General features: G+C 49.2%; 1 protein-coding gene across 1 annotated transcript in view; it reads right to left on the minus strand.

The window, feature by feature from the left end:
• The window catches only part of LOC137377992 (zinc finger protein 40-like), a 471,510-nt gene extending 461,010 nt beyond the window's left edge, over positions 1-10,500 (minus strand). Inside the window, exon 1 of the mRNA XM_068048017.1 lies at positions 10,137-10,500. The gene's annotated coding sequence lies outside the window, so the exon portion shown is untranslated. The remainder of the gene's footprint in view (positions 1-10,136) is intronic.
• Positions 10,501-14,766: the final 4,266 nt, after the last annotated feature.

Genomic DNA, 14,766 nt, shown 5'->3' on the forward strand with positions numbered 1-14,766 from the left:
GTTGTGTGCAATGGGTTTCACTGGGGCTGTGTGTAATTGGTTTCACTGGGCTGTGTGTAATGGGTTTCACTGGGGCTGTGTGTAATGGGTTTCACTGGGGCTGTGTGTAATGGGTTTCACTGGGGCTGTGTGTAATGGATTACACTGGGGCTGTGTGTTATGGGTTTCACTGCAGTTGTGTGCAATGTGTTTCACTCGGGCTGTGTGTCATGGGTTTTACTGGGGCTGTGTGTAATTGGTTTCACTGCAGTTGTGTGCAATGGGTTTCACTGGGGCTGTGTGTAATGGGTATCACTGGGGCTGAGTGTAATGGGTTTCACTGGGGCTGTGTGTAATGCGTTTCACTGGGGCTGTGTGTAATGGGTTTCACTGGGACTGTGTGTAATTGGTTTCACTGCAGTTGTGTGCAATGGGTTTCACTGGGGCTGTGTGTAATGGGTTTCACTGGGGCTGTGTGTAATGGGTTTCACTGGGGCTGTGAGTAATGGGTTTCACTGGGGCTGTGTGTAATGCGTTTCACTGGGGCTGTGTGTAATGGGTTTCACTGGGACTGTGTGTAATGGGTTTCACTCGGGCTGTGTGTAATTGGTTTCACTGCAGTTGTGTGCAATGGGTATCACTGGGGCTGTGTGTAATGGGTTTCACTGGGCTGTGTGTAATGGGTTTCACTGGGGCTGTGTGTAATGGGTTTCACTGGGGCTGTGTGTAATGCGTTTCACTGGGGCTGTGTGTAATGGGTTTCACTGGGACTGTTTGTAATGGGTTTCACTGCAGTTGTGTGCAATGGGTTTCACTGGGCTGTGTGTAATGGTTTCACTGGGGCTATGTGTAATGGGTTTCACTGTGGTTGTATATAATTGGTTTCACTGGGCTGTGTGTAATGGGTTTCACTGGGCTGTGTGTAATGGGTTTCACGGTGGCTGTGTTTAATGGGTTTCACTGGGGCTGTGTCTAATGGGTTTCACTGCGGCTGTGTGCAATGGGTTTCACTGGGGCTTTGTGTAATGGCTTTCACTGGGGCTGTGTGTAATGGGTTTCACTGCAGTTGTGTGCAATGGGTTTCACTGGGGCTGTGTGTAATGGGTTTCACTGGGGCTGTGTGTAATGGGTTTCACTGGGGCTGTGTGTAATGCGTTTCACTGGGGCTGTGTGTAATGCGTTTCACTGGGCTGTGTGTAATGGGTTTCACTGGGGCTGTGTGTAATGGGTTTCACTGGGGCTGTGTGTAATGGGTTTCACTGGGGCTGTGTGTTATGGGTTTCACTGGGGCTGTGTGTAATGGGTTTCACTGGGGCTGTGTGTTGTGGGTTTCACTGCAGTTGTGTGCAATGGGTTTCACTCGTGCTGTGTGTAATGGGTTTCACTGGGGCTGTGTGTAATTGGTTTCACTGCAGTTGTGTGCAATGGGTTTCACTGGGGCTGTGTGTAATGGGTTTCACTGGGCTGTGTGTAATGGGTTTCACTGTGGCTGTGTGTAATGGGTTTCACTGGGGCTGTGTGTAATGCGTTTCACTGGGGCTGTGTGTAATGGGTTTCACTGGGACTGTGTGTAATGGGTTTCACTGCAGTTGTGTGCAATGGGTTTCACTGGGACTGTGTGTAATGGGTTTCACTGCAGTTGTGTGTAATGGGTTTTACTGGGGCTATGTGTAATTGGTTTCACTGCAGTTGTGTGCAATGGGTTTCACTGGGGCTGTGTGTAATGGGTTTCACTGGGGCTGTGTGTAATGGGTTTCACTGGGGCTGTGTGTAATGGGTTTCACTGGGGCTGTGTGTAATGTGTTTCACTGGGACTGTGTGTAATGGGTTTCACTGCAGTTGTGTCTAATGGGTTTTACTGGGGCTGTGTGTAATTGGTTTCACTGCAGTTGTGTGCAATGGGTTTCACTGGGGCTGTGTGTAATGGGTTTCACTGGGGCTGTGTGTAATGGGTTTCACTGGGGCTGTGTGTAATGGGTTTCACTGGGGCTGTGTGTTATAGGTTTCACTGCAGTTGTGTGCAATGGGTTTCACTGGGGCTGTGTGTAATGGGTTTCACAGGGGCTGTGTGTAATGGATTTCACTGGGGCTGTGTGTGATGGGTTTCACTGGGGCTGTGTGTAATGGGTTTCACTGGGGCTGTGTGTAATGGGTTTCACTGGGGCTGTGTGTAATGGGTTTCACTGGGGCTGTGTGTAATGGGTTTCACTGGGGCTGTGTGTAATGGGTTTCACTGGGGCTGTGTGTAATGGGTTTCACTGGGGCTGTGTGTTATGGGTTTCACTGCAGTTGTGTGCAATGTGCTTCACTCGGGCTGTGTGTGATGGGTTTTACTGGGGCTGTGTGTAATTGGTTTCACTGCAGTTGTGTGCAATGGGTTTCACTGGGGCTGTGTGTAATGGGTTTCACTGGGGCTGTGTGTAATGGGTTTCACTGGGGCTGTGTGTAATGGGTTTCACTGGGGCTGTGTGTAATGCGTTTCACTGGGGCTGTGTGTAATGGGTTTCACTGGGACTGTGTGTAATGGGTTTCACTGCAGTTGTGTGCAATGGGTTTCACTGGGGCTGTGTGTAATGGGTTTCACTGGGCTGTGTGTAATGGGTTTCACTGGGGCTGTGTGTAATGGGTTTCACTGGGGCTGTGTGTAATGCGTTTCACTGGGGCTGTGTGTAATGGGTTTCACTGGGACTGTGTGTAATGGGTTTCACTGCAGTTGTGTGCAATGGGTTTCACTGGGCTGTGTGTAATGGTTTCACTGGGGCTATGTGTAATGGGTTTCACTGTGGTTGTATATAATTGGTTTCACGGGGCTGTGTGTAATGGGTTTCACTGGGCTGTGTGTAATGGGTTTCACTGGGGCTGTGTTTAATGGGTTTCACTGGGGCTGTGTCTAATGGGTTTCACTCCAGCTGTGTGTAATGTGTTTCACTGGGGCTTTGTGTAATGGGTTTCACTGGGGCTGTGTGTAATGGGTTTCACTGCAGTTGTGTGCAATGGGTTTCACTGGGGCTGTGTGTAATGGGTTTCACTGGGGCTGTGTGTAATGGGTTTCACTGGGGCTGTGAGTAATGGGTTTCACTGGGGCTGTGTGTAATGCGTTTCACTGGGGCTGTGTGTAATGGGTTTCACTGGGACTGTGTGTAATGGGTTTCACTCGGGCTGTGTGTAATTGGTTTCACTGCAGTTGTGTGCAATGGGTATCACTGGGGCTGTGTGTAATGGGTTTCACTGGGCTGTGTGTAATGGGTTTCACTGGGGCTGTGTGTAATGGGTTTCACTGGGGCTGTGTGTAATGCGTTTCACTGGGGCTGTGTGTAATGGGTTTCACTGGGACTGTGTGTAATGGGTTTCACTGCAGTTGTGTGCAATGGGTTTCACTGGGCTGTGTGTAATGGTTTCACTGGGGCTATGTGTAATGGGTTTCACTGTGGTTGTATATAATTGGTTTCACTGGGCTGTGTGTAATGGGTTTCACTGGGCTGTGTGTAATGGGTTTCACGGTGGCTGTGTTTAATGCGTTTCACTGGGGCTGTGTCTAATGGGTTTCACTGCGGCTGTGTGCAATGGGTTTCACTGGGGCTTTGTGTAATGGCTTTCACTGGGGCTGTGTGTAATGGGTTTCACTGCAGTTGTGTGCAATGGGTTTCACTGGGGCTGTGTGTAATGGGTTTCACTGGGGCTGTGTGTAATGGGTTTCACTGGGGCTGTGTGTAATGCGTTTCACTGGGGCTGTGTGTAATGCGTTTCACTGGGCTGTGTGTAATGGGTTTCACTGGGGCTGTGTGTAATGGGTTTCACTGGGGCTGTGTGTAATGGGTTTCACTGGGGCTGTGTGTTATGGGTTTCACTGGGGCTGTGTGTAATGGGTTTCACTGGGGCTGTGTGTTGTGGGTTTCACTGCAGTTGTGTGCAATGGGTTTCACTCGTGCTGTGTGTAATGGGTTTCACTGGGGCTGTGTGTAATTGGTTTCACTGCAGTTGTGTGCAATGGGTTTCACTGGGGCTGTGTGTAATGGGTTTCACTGGGCTGTGTGTAATGGGTTTCACTGTGGCTGTGTGTAATGGGTTTCACTGGGGCTGTGTGTAATGCGTTTCACTGGGGCTGTGTGTAATGGGTTTCACTGGGACTGTGTGTAATGGGTTTCACTGCAGTTGTGTGCAATGGGTTTCACTGGGACTGTGTGTAATGGGTTTCACTGCAGTTGTGTGTAATGGGTTTTACTGGGGCTGTGTGTAATTGGTTTCACTGCAGTTGTGTGCAATGGGTTTCACTGGGGCTGTGTGTAATGGGTTTCACTGGGGCTGTGTGTAATGGGTTTCACTGGGGCTGTGTGTAATGGGTTTCACTGGGGCTGTGTGTAATGTGTTTCACTGGGACTGTGTGTAATGGGTTTCACTGCAGTTGTGTCTAATGGGTTTTACTGGGGCTGTGTGTAATTGGTTTCACTGCAGTTGTGTGCAATGGGTTTCACTGGGGCTGTGTGTAATGGGTTTCACTGGGGCTGTGTGTAATGGGTTTCACTGGGGCTGTGTGTAATGGGTTTCACTGGGGCTGTGTGTTATAGGTTTCACTGCAGTTGTGTGCAATGGGTTTCACTGGGGCTGTGTGTAATGGGTTTCACAGGGGCTGTGTGTAATGGATTTCACTGGGGCTGTGTGTGATGGGTTTCACTGGGGCTGTGTGTAATGGGTTTCACTGGGGCTGTGTGTAATGGGTTTCACTGGGGCTGTGTGTAATGGGTTTCACTGGGGCTGTGTGTAATGGGTTTCACTGGGGCTGTGTGTAATGGGTTTCACTGGGGCTGTGTGTAATGGGTTTCACTGGGGCTGTGTGTTATGGGTTTCACTGCAGTTGTGTGCAATGTGCTTCACTCGGGCTGTGTGTGATGGGTTTTACTGGGGCTGTGTGTAATTGGTTTCACTGCAGTTGTGTGCAATGGGTTTCACTGGGGCTGTGTGTAATGGGTTTCACTGGGGCTGTGTGTAATGGGTTTCACTGGGGCTGTGTGTAATGGGTTTCACTGGGGCTGTGTGTAATGCGTTTCACTGGGGCTGTGTGTAATGGGTTTCACTGGGACTGTGTGTAATGGGTTTCACTGCAGTTGTGTGCAATGGGTTTCACTGGGGCTGTGTGTAATGGGTTTCACTGGGCTGTGTGTAATGGGTTTCACTGGGGCTGTGTGTAATGGGTTTCACTGGGGCTGTGTGTAATGCGTTTCACTGGGGCTGTGTGTAATGGGTTTCACTGGGACTGTGTGTAATGGGTTTCACTGCAGTTGTGTGCAATGGGTTTCACTGGGCTGTGTGTAATGGTTTCACTGGGGCTATGTGTAATGGGTTTCACTGTGGTTGTATATAATTGGTTTCACGGGGCTGTGTGTAATGGGTTTCACTGGGCTGTGTGTAATGGGTTTCACTGGGGCTGTGTTTAATGGGTTTCACTGGGGCTGTGTCTAATGGGTTTCACTCCAGCTGTGTGTAATGTGTTTCACTGGGGCTTTGTGTAATGGGTTTCACTGGGGCTGTGTGTAATGGGTTTCACTGCAGTTGTGTGTAATGGGTTTCACTGGGGCTGTGTGTAATGCGTTTCACTGGGCTGTGTGTAATGGGTTTCACTGGGGCTGTGTGTAATGGGTTTCACTGGGGCTGTGTGTAATGGGTTTCACTGGGGCTGTGTGTAATGGATTTCACTGGGGCTGTGTCTAATGGGTTTCGCTGGGGCTGTGTGTAATGGGTTTCACTCGGGCTGTGTGTAATTGGTTTCACTGCAGTTGTGTGCAATGGGTATCACTGGGGCTGTGTGTAATGGGTTTCACTGGGCTGTGTGTAATGGGTTTCACTGGGGCTGTGTGTAATGGGTTTCACTGGGGCTGTGTGTAATGCGTTTTACTGGGGCTGTGTGTAATGGGTTTCACTGGGACTGTGTGTAATGGGTTTCACTGCAGTTGTGTGCAATGGGTTTCACTGGGCTGTGTGTAATGGTTTCACTGGGGCTATGTGTAATGGGTTTCACTGTGGTTGTATATAATTGGTTTCACTGGGCTTTGTGTAATGGGTTTCACTGGGCTGTGTGTAATGGGTTTCACTGGGGCTGTGTTTAATGGGTTTCACTGGGGCTGTGTCTAATGGGTTTCACTGCGGCTGTGTGCAATGGGTTTCACTGGGGCTTTGTGTAATGGGTTTCACTGGGGCTGTGTGTAATGGGTTTCACTGCAGTTGTGTGCAATGGGTTTCACTGGGGCTGTGTGTAATGGGTTTCACTGGGGCTGTGTGTAATGGGTTTCACTGGGGCTGTGTGTAATGCGTTTCACTGTGGCTGTGTGTAATGCGTTTCACTGGGCTGTGTGTAATGGGTTTCACTGGGGCTGTGTGTAATGGGTTTCACTCGGGCTGTGTGTAATGGGTTTCACTGGGGCTGTGTGTTATGGGTTTCACTGGGGCTGTGTGTAATGGGTTTCACTGGGGCTGTGTGTTATGGGTTTCACTGCAGTTGTGTGCAATGGGTTTCACTCGTGCTGTGTGTAATGGGTTTCACTGGGGCTGTGTGTAATTGGTTTCACTGCAGTTGTGTGCAATGGGTTTCACTGGGGCTGTGTGTAATGGGTTTCACTGGGCTGTGTGTAATGGGTTTCACTGGGGCTGTGTGTAATGGGTTTCACTGGGGCTGTGTGTAATGCGTTTCACTGGGGCTGTGTGTAATGGGTTTCACTGGGACTGTGTGTAATGGGTTTCACTGCAGTTGTGTGCAATGGGTTTCACTGGGACTGTGTGTAATGGGTTTCACTGCAGTTGTGTGTAATGGGTTTTACTGGGGCTGTGTGTAATGGGTTTCACTGCAGTTGTGTGCAATGGGTTTCACTGGGGCTGTGTGTAATGGATTTCACTGGGGCTGTGTGTAATGGGTTTCACTGGGGCTGTGTGTAATGGGTTTCACTGGGGCTGTGTGTAATGGGTTTCACTGGGACTGTGTGTAATGGGTTTCACTGCAGTTGTGTCTAATGGGTTTTACTGGGGCTGCGTGTAATTGGTTTCACTGCAGTTGTGTGCAATGGGTTTCACTGGGGCTGTGTGTAATGGGTTTCACTGGGGCTGTGTGTAATGGGTTTCACTGGGGCTGTGTGTAATGGGTTTCACTGGGGCTGTGTGTTATAGGTTTCACTGCAGTTGTGTGCAATGGGTTTCACTGGGGCTGTGTGTAATGGGTTTCACTGGGGCTGTGTGTAATGGGTTTCACTGGGGCTGTGTGTAATGGGTTTCACTGGGGCTGTGTGTAATGGGTTTCACTGGGGCTGTGTGTAATGGGTTTCACTGGGGCTGTGTGTAATGGGTTTCACTGGGGCTGTGTGTAATGGGTTTCACTGGGGCTGTGTGTAATGGGTTTCACTGGGGCTGTGTGTTATGGGTTTCACTGCAGTTGTGTGCAATGTGCTTCACTCGGGCTGTGTGTGATGGGTTTTACTGGGGCTGTGTGTAATTGGTTTCACTGCAGTTGTGTGCAATGGGTTTCACTGGGGCTGTGTGTAATGGGTTTCACTGGGGCTGTGTGTAATGGGTTTCACTGGGGCTGTGTGTAATGGGTTTCACTGGGGCTGTGTGTAATGCATTTCACTGGGGCTGTGTGTAATGGGTTTCACTGGGACTGTGTGTAATGGGTTTCACTGCAGTTGTGTGCAATGGGTTTCACTGGGGCTGTGTGTAATGGGTTTCACTGGGCTGTGTGTAATGGGTTTCACTGGGGCTGTGTGTAATGGGTTTCACTGGGGCTGTGTGTAATGCGTTTCACTGGGGCTGTGTGTAATGGGTTTCACTGGGACTGTGTGTAATGGGTTTCACTGCAGTTGTGTGCAATGGGTTTCACTGGGCTGTGTGTAATGGTTTCACTGGGGCTATGTGTAATGGGTTTCACTGTGGTTGTATATAATTGGTTTCACGGGGCTGTGTGTAATGGGTTTCACTGGGCTGTGTGTAATGGGTTTCACTGGGGCTGTGTTTAATGGGTTTCACTGGGGCTGTGTCTAATGGGTTTCACTCCAGCTGTGTGTAATGTGTTTCACTGGGGCTTTGTGTAATGGGTTTCACTGGGGCTGTGTGTAATGGGTTTCACTGCAGTTGTGTGTAATGGGTTTCACTGGGGCTGTGTGTAATGCGTTTCACTGGGCTGTGTGTAATGGGTTTCACTGGGGCTGTGTGTAATGGGTTTCACTGGGGCTGTGTGTAATGGGTTTCACTGGGGCTGTGTGTAATGGATTTCACTGGGGCTGTGTCTAATGGGTTTCACTGGGGCTGTGTGTAATGGGTTTCACTGGGGCTGTGTGTTATGGGTTTCACTGCAGTTGTGTGCAATGGGTTTCACTCGGGCTGTGTGTAATGGGTTTCACTGGGGCTGTGTGTAATTGGTTTCACTGCAGTTGTGTGCAATGGGTTTCACTGGGGCTGTGTGTAATGGGTTTCACTGGGCTGTGTGTAATGGGTTTCACTGGGGCTGTGTGTAATGGGTTTCACTGGGGCTGTGTGTAATGCGTTTCACTGGGGCTGTGTGTAATGGGTTTCACTGGGACTGTGTGTAATGGGCTTCACTGCAGTTGTGTGCAATTGGTTTCACTGGGGCTGTGTGTAATGGGTTTCACTGGGGCTGTGTGTAATGGGTTTCACTGGGACTGTGTGTAATGGGTTTCACTGCAGTTGTGTGTAATGGGTTTTACTGGGGCTGTGTGTAATTGGTTTCACTGCAGTTGTGTGCAATGGGTTTCACTGGGGCTGTGTGTAATGGGTTTCACTGGGGCTGTGTGTAATGGGTTTCACTGGGGCTGTGTGTAATGGGTTTCACTGGGGCTGTGTGTAATGTGTTTCACTGGGGCTGTGTGTAATTGGTTTCACTGCAGTTGTGTGCAATGGGTTTCACTGGGGCTGTGTGTAATGGGTTTCACTGGGGCTGTTTGTAATGGGTTTCACTGGGGCTGTGTGTAATGGGTTTCACTGGGGCTGTGTGTAATGTGTTTCACTGGGCTGTGTGTAATGGGTTTCACTGGGGCTGTGTGTAATGGGTTTCACTGGGCTGTTTGTAATGGGTTGCACTGGGGCTGTGTGTAATGGGTTTCACTGGGGCTGTGTGTAATGGGTTTCACTGGGGCTGTGTCTAATGGGTTTCACTGGGGCTGTGTGTAATTGGTTTCACTGGGCTGTGTGTAATGGGTTTCACTGGGCTGTGTGTAATGGGTTTCACTGGGCTGTGTGTAATGGGTTTCACTGGGGCTGTGTGTAATGGGTTTCACTGGGGCTGTGTGTAATGGGTTTCACTGGGCTGTGTGTAATGGGTTTCACTGGGGCTGTGTGTAATGGGTTTCACTGGGCTGTGTGTAATGGGTTTCACTGGGGCTGTGTGTAATGGGTTTCACTGTGGTTGTGTGCAATGGGTTTCACTGGGGCTGTGTGTAATGGGTTTCACTGTGGTTGTGTGCAATGGGTTTCACTGGGGCTGTGTGTAATGGGTTTCACTGGGCTGTGTGTAATGGGTTTCACTGGGGCTGTGTGTAATGGGTTTCACTGGGCTGTGTGTAATGGGTTTCACTGGGGCTGTGTGTAATGGGTTTCACTGGGCTGTGTGTAATGGGTTTCACTGGGGCTGTGTGTAATGGGTTTCACTGGGGCTGTGTGTAATGGGTTTCACTGGGGCTGTGTGTAATGGTTTTCACTGTGGTTGTGTGCAATGGGTTTCACTGGGGCTGTGTGTAATGGGTTTCACTGTGGTTGTGTCGACTGGGGACGTATTCATTTGCTTTCCTTTCCATGTTCTGAAATGATATCATATCACTCAGTTTCGATCACGCATGTTTCCTGCAGTTTGTGTATTAATGTTTTCAAATGCCAGGTAGATCTGAGATCTAATAAGTTACAGGCCGAAACTCCTAAATCATCTCATGAGTTCTACTGGAGCTTATAACCCTGTTCCCAAAGGATGACATGAAATGATCTGCAACTTACTAACTGTCTTTCAGTGTTAAATATCCACTTGCAGCCTAATCATAATAAATATCTATAAACCCACTATTGCCACGTCACACAATCACTCACAGATTGTTCCTTAGGGTCACCCTTATCCACAGTGGGTTGTGTGACAGGTCTTTGCCCAGACTTGTTGTATTTAATAATTTACTTACCTTATATCAGGAAGTTATGTTACAGAGTGTGACACACCAAGTTCATTTCTCTTGTACAGATCGGGTCAGCAAGGAAGTGTGTTTAACCATCAGCATCACTGCAGCTCTGTAACATCAGACCATCACAAACCTTCGCTTACTGCTCCTGAAACAGTAAGAGCCCAACAGTGACACCAGCCGCAGGAATACAAGGCACTGAAACGTCAACCAGGCTTTATCCTGTGCCCGCACTGAAACGCAAACACGGTGATAGGTGAGGAATGAGAGACCATCAGAACTGTTGGTGAGAGTCTCCAAAGGGCTTTATGCAAATCCAGACAGCAAATATCATTTCTGAAAAGTGGTTACTGCGTATTACTGTGAAATGATAATGTGTAGGCGGTGAGCAGAAGTGACATGAGATATGAAGGAAGTGAGCTAACCTCAGTCTCATTAAATGGGAAACTGTTACAGAAACTGCAGTTTGAATTACAAGGCAGGCTTCTCAACTCAAATTTTACATTTAGTGATTGTGGATATCCAACCTGAACCATCCAAACACCTCCTTCCCACCATCTGTAAAAAAAGACAGAGCTTTAATAGTAATTAGTTAAAGTTTCTCCAAACAAGGTATGGTTCACAGTGAAGGGTTAATCTCTGGGCACCTCTTATAGAAATCTACTTCAACACCTTTAGGTGCCAGTCCGGTACATGTGGCAGGCTACACCACACCGGCTAGCTTACCATAGACTGCAACTCAAACCTGGTATCTGCTGGGACCAGACTTAATCCCAGCTGGACCTGATCCCTGCTGGTGTAGGACTCAGTTCCAGCTGGGCCTGATCCCTGTTGGTGTAGGACTCAGACCCAGCTGGACCTGATCCCTGCTGGTGTAGGACTCAGACCCAGCTGGACCTGATCCCTGCTGGTGTAAGATACAGACCCAGCGGGGCCTGATCCCTGCTGGTGTAGGACTCAGTCCAGCTGGACATGATCCCTGTTGGTGTAGGACTCAGACCCAGCTGGACCTGACCGCTGCTGGTGTAGGACTCAGTCCCAGCTGGACATGATCCCTGCTGGTGTAGGACTCAGACCCAGCTGGGCCTGATTCCTGCTGGTGTAGGACTCAGTCCCAGCTGGACATGATCCCTTTTGGTGTAGGACTCAGTCCCAGCTGGACCTGATCCCTGTTGGTGTAGGACTCAGTCCCAGCTGGACATGATCCCTGTTGGTGTCGGACTCAGTCCCAGCTGGACCTGATTCCTGCTGGTGTAGGACTCAGTCCCAGCTGGACCTGATCCCTGCTGGTGTAGGACTCAGTCCCAGCTGGACATGATCCCTGCTGGTGTGGGAGGTAATGCCAACTGGACCTCATCCCTGCTGGTGTAGGACTAAGTCTCAACTGGAACTGATTCCTGCTGGTGTAGGACTCAGACCCAGCTGGACCTGATCCCTGCTTGTGTAAGACTCAGACCCAGCTGGGCATGATCCCTGCTGGTGTAGGACTCAGTCCCAGCTGAAATGATCCCTGTTGGTGTGGGACTCAGTCCCAGCTGGACCTGATCCCTGTTGGTGTAGGACTCAGTCCCAGCTGGACATGATCCCTGTTGGTGTCGGACTCAGACCCAGCTGGACCTGATCCCTGCTGGTGTAGTACTCAGTCCCAGCTGGGCCTGATCCCTGTTGGTGTAGGACTCAGTCCCAGCTGGACCTGATCCCTGTTGGTGTAGGACTCAGTCCCAGCTGGACCTGATCCCTGCTGGTGTAGGACTCAGTCCCAGCTGGACCTGATCCCTGCTGGTGTAGGACTCAGTCCCAGCTGGACATGATTCCTGCTGGTGTGGGAGGTAATGCCAACTGGACCTCATCCCTGCTGGTCCCAACTGGGCCTGATCCCTGTTGGTGTAGGACTTAGTCCCAACTGGAACTAATTCCTGCTGGTGTAGGACTCAGTCCCAGCTGGACATGATCCCTGTTGGTGTAGGATGTAATCCCAGCTGGACCTGTCCCTGCTGGTGTTTGGCATCAGGTCAAACATGGGCAAGGAAACTTCTTGCTGATTACCACCTACCGCCCTCCCTCAGCTGATGAATCAGTGCTTCTCCATGTTGAACACCAATTGGAAGAAGCACTGAGGGTGGCGAGGGCACAGAATGTACTTTGGGTGGGGGACTTCAATGTCCATCACCAAGAGTGGCTCAGTAGCACCACTACTGATTAAGTTGGCCGAGTCCTGAAGGACATAGCTGCTGGACTGGGTCTGCGGCAGGTGGTGAAGGAACCAAACAGGAGGGAAAAATATACTTGACTTCATCCTCACTAATCTGCTTGCTGCAGATGCACCTGTCCATGACAGTATTGGTAGGAGTGACCACCGCACAGTCCTTGTAGAGACAAAGTCCTGTCTTCACACTGAGGATACCCTCCATCATGTTGTGGCACTACCTCCGTGCTAAATGGGATAGATTTCTAACAGATCTAATAATGCAAAACTGGGCAACCATGAAGCGCTGTGGGCCATCAGCAGCAGCAGAATTGTGTACCACATTTGTAAACTCCTGGTCAAACATATCACTCACTCTACCTGGTTCAATGAAGAGTGTAGGATAGCATGCCAGGAGCAGCACAAGGTGTATCTAAAAATGAGGTGTCAATGTTTCGATTCTGGGTACTGCCTGTGTGGAGTTTGCAAGTTCTCCCTGTGTTTGCGTGGGTTTTCGCCGGGTGCTCCGGTTTCCTCCCACATCCAAAAGACTTGCAGGTGATAGGTAAATTGGTCATTGTAAATTGCCCCTAGTGTAGGTTAGTGGTAGGGAATATGGGATAACTGTAGGGTTAGTATAAATGGGTGGTTGTTGGTCGGCACAGACTCGGTGGGCCGAAGGGCCTGTTTCAGTGCTGTATCTCTAAATAAAAAAAATAAATATTACAGCACAGGGCTTGTTCATGAGTCACTGAAAGCTAATATGCAGGTACATCAAACAATTAAGAAGGCAAATGGTATGTTAGCCTTTATTGCAAGAGGATTTGGGTATAGGAGTAAAGATGTCGAACTGCAATTATATAGAGCCTTGGTGAGACCACACCTGGAGTATTGTGTACAGTTTTGGTCTCCTTACCTAAGGAAAGATATACTTGCCATAGAGGAAGTGTTAAACTCCAGAAAGCTTGTTATGGAAGGATAATGCTGGAGCCTATCTTGAAACAGTTTCTCATTTATTGTTCAAAGTACAAGGATTACAAACATGTAGCTCCTCACTCAAACCCTCTGCTAGTCTCAAGTAAGACCCCAATTAACACCCTGCATCTGCATATAATCAAAGAATTACTACATAATTAACAGATTAACAGGGAGTGCAATGAAGGTTCACCAAACTAATTCCTGGGAAGGGCTGAATGGCCTACTCCTGCTCCTATTATGTCCAGCGTAGGCAGCATGTGATAGACAGAGCAAAGCGATCCCACAACTAAGAAATCAGTCCCGAGCTCTGCAGTCCTGCCACATCCAGTCATGAATGGTGGTGGACAATTAAACAACTAACAGGAGGACGTGACTCCACAAATATCCCCATCCTCAGTGATGGGGGAGCCCAATGCAAAAGACAAGGCTGGAGCATTTGTGACCATCTTCAGCTAGAAACACTGATAGGATGATCAATCTCGGCCTCCTGCTCAGGACAGATGACAGTAATCAGCCAAACCGATTCACTCCATGTGATAGCAAAAAATGGCTGAAAGCACTGGACACTGCAAAGACTACGGGCCCTGACAATATTCCAGCAATAGTGCTGAAGACCTGTGCTCCAGAACTTGCTGCGCTCCTAGCCAAGCTGTTCCAGTACAGCTACAACACTGACATCTACCCTGCAATGTGGAAAATTGCCCAAGTATGTCCTCTACACAAAAAGCAGGACAAATCAAATCCGGCCATTTACTGCCTCTTTAACCTACTCGCAATCATCAGCAAAGTGATGGAAGGTATCATTGACAGTGCTATCAAGCGGCACTTACTCAGCAATAACCTGTTCACTGGCACTCAGTTTGGGTTCTGCCAGAGTTTCTCAGCTCCTGACCTCATTACAGCCTCTGTCAAACTCTGCACAGAAGAGCTGAACCCAAGAGGTGAGGTGAGAGTGACTGCCCTTGACATCAAGGCAGCATTTGACCAAATATGGCATCAAGGAGCCCGAGCAAAACTGGAGTCAATGGAAATCAGGTGCAAATTCTTCAATGGCTAGGGTCAGACCCAACACAAAGGAAGATGGTTGTGGTTGTTGGAGGTCAATCATCTCAGTCCCAGGACATCACTACAGGAGTTCCTCAGGGTAGTGTCCCAGGTCCAATCATTTTCAGCTGCTTCATCAATGACCATCACTCCATAATAAGGTCAGAAGAGGGGATGTTCGCTGATGATTGCACAATGTTCAGCACCATTCGCGACTACTCAGATACTGAAGCAGTCTGTGCCTGCATGTGCCAAGTCCTGGCCAACTTAGGCAGACAAGATGCAAGAAAAATTTGCAGCGTGCAACTGCGGAACAATAACCACCTCCAACAAGAGAGAATAGAACAACCTCCTGTTGACATTCAAAGGAACTAACATCATCAAATCCCTGCCATCAAAATTCTGGGGGTCATCACTGACCAGAAG

The sequence above is a fragment of the Heterodontus francisci genome, chromosome 16 (genome assembly GCF_036365525.1).
Source record: "Heterodontus francisci isolate sHetFra1 chromosome 16, sHetFra1.hap1, whole genome shotgun sequence".
NCBI lineage: Eukaryota > Metazoa > Chordata > Chondrichthyes > Heterodontiformes > Heterodontidae > Heterodontus > Heterodontus francisci.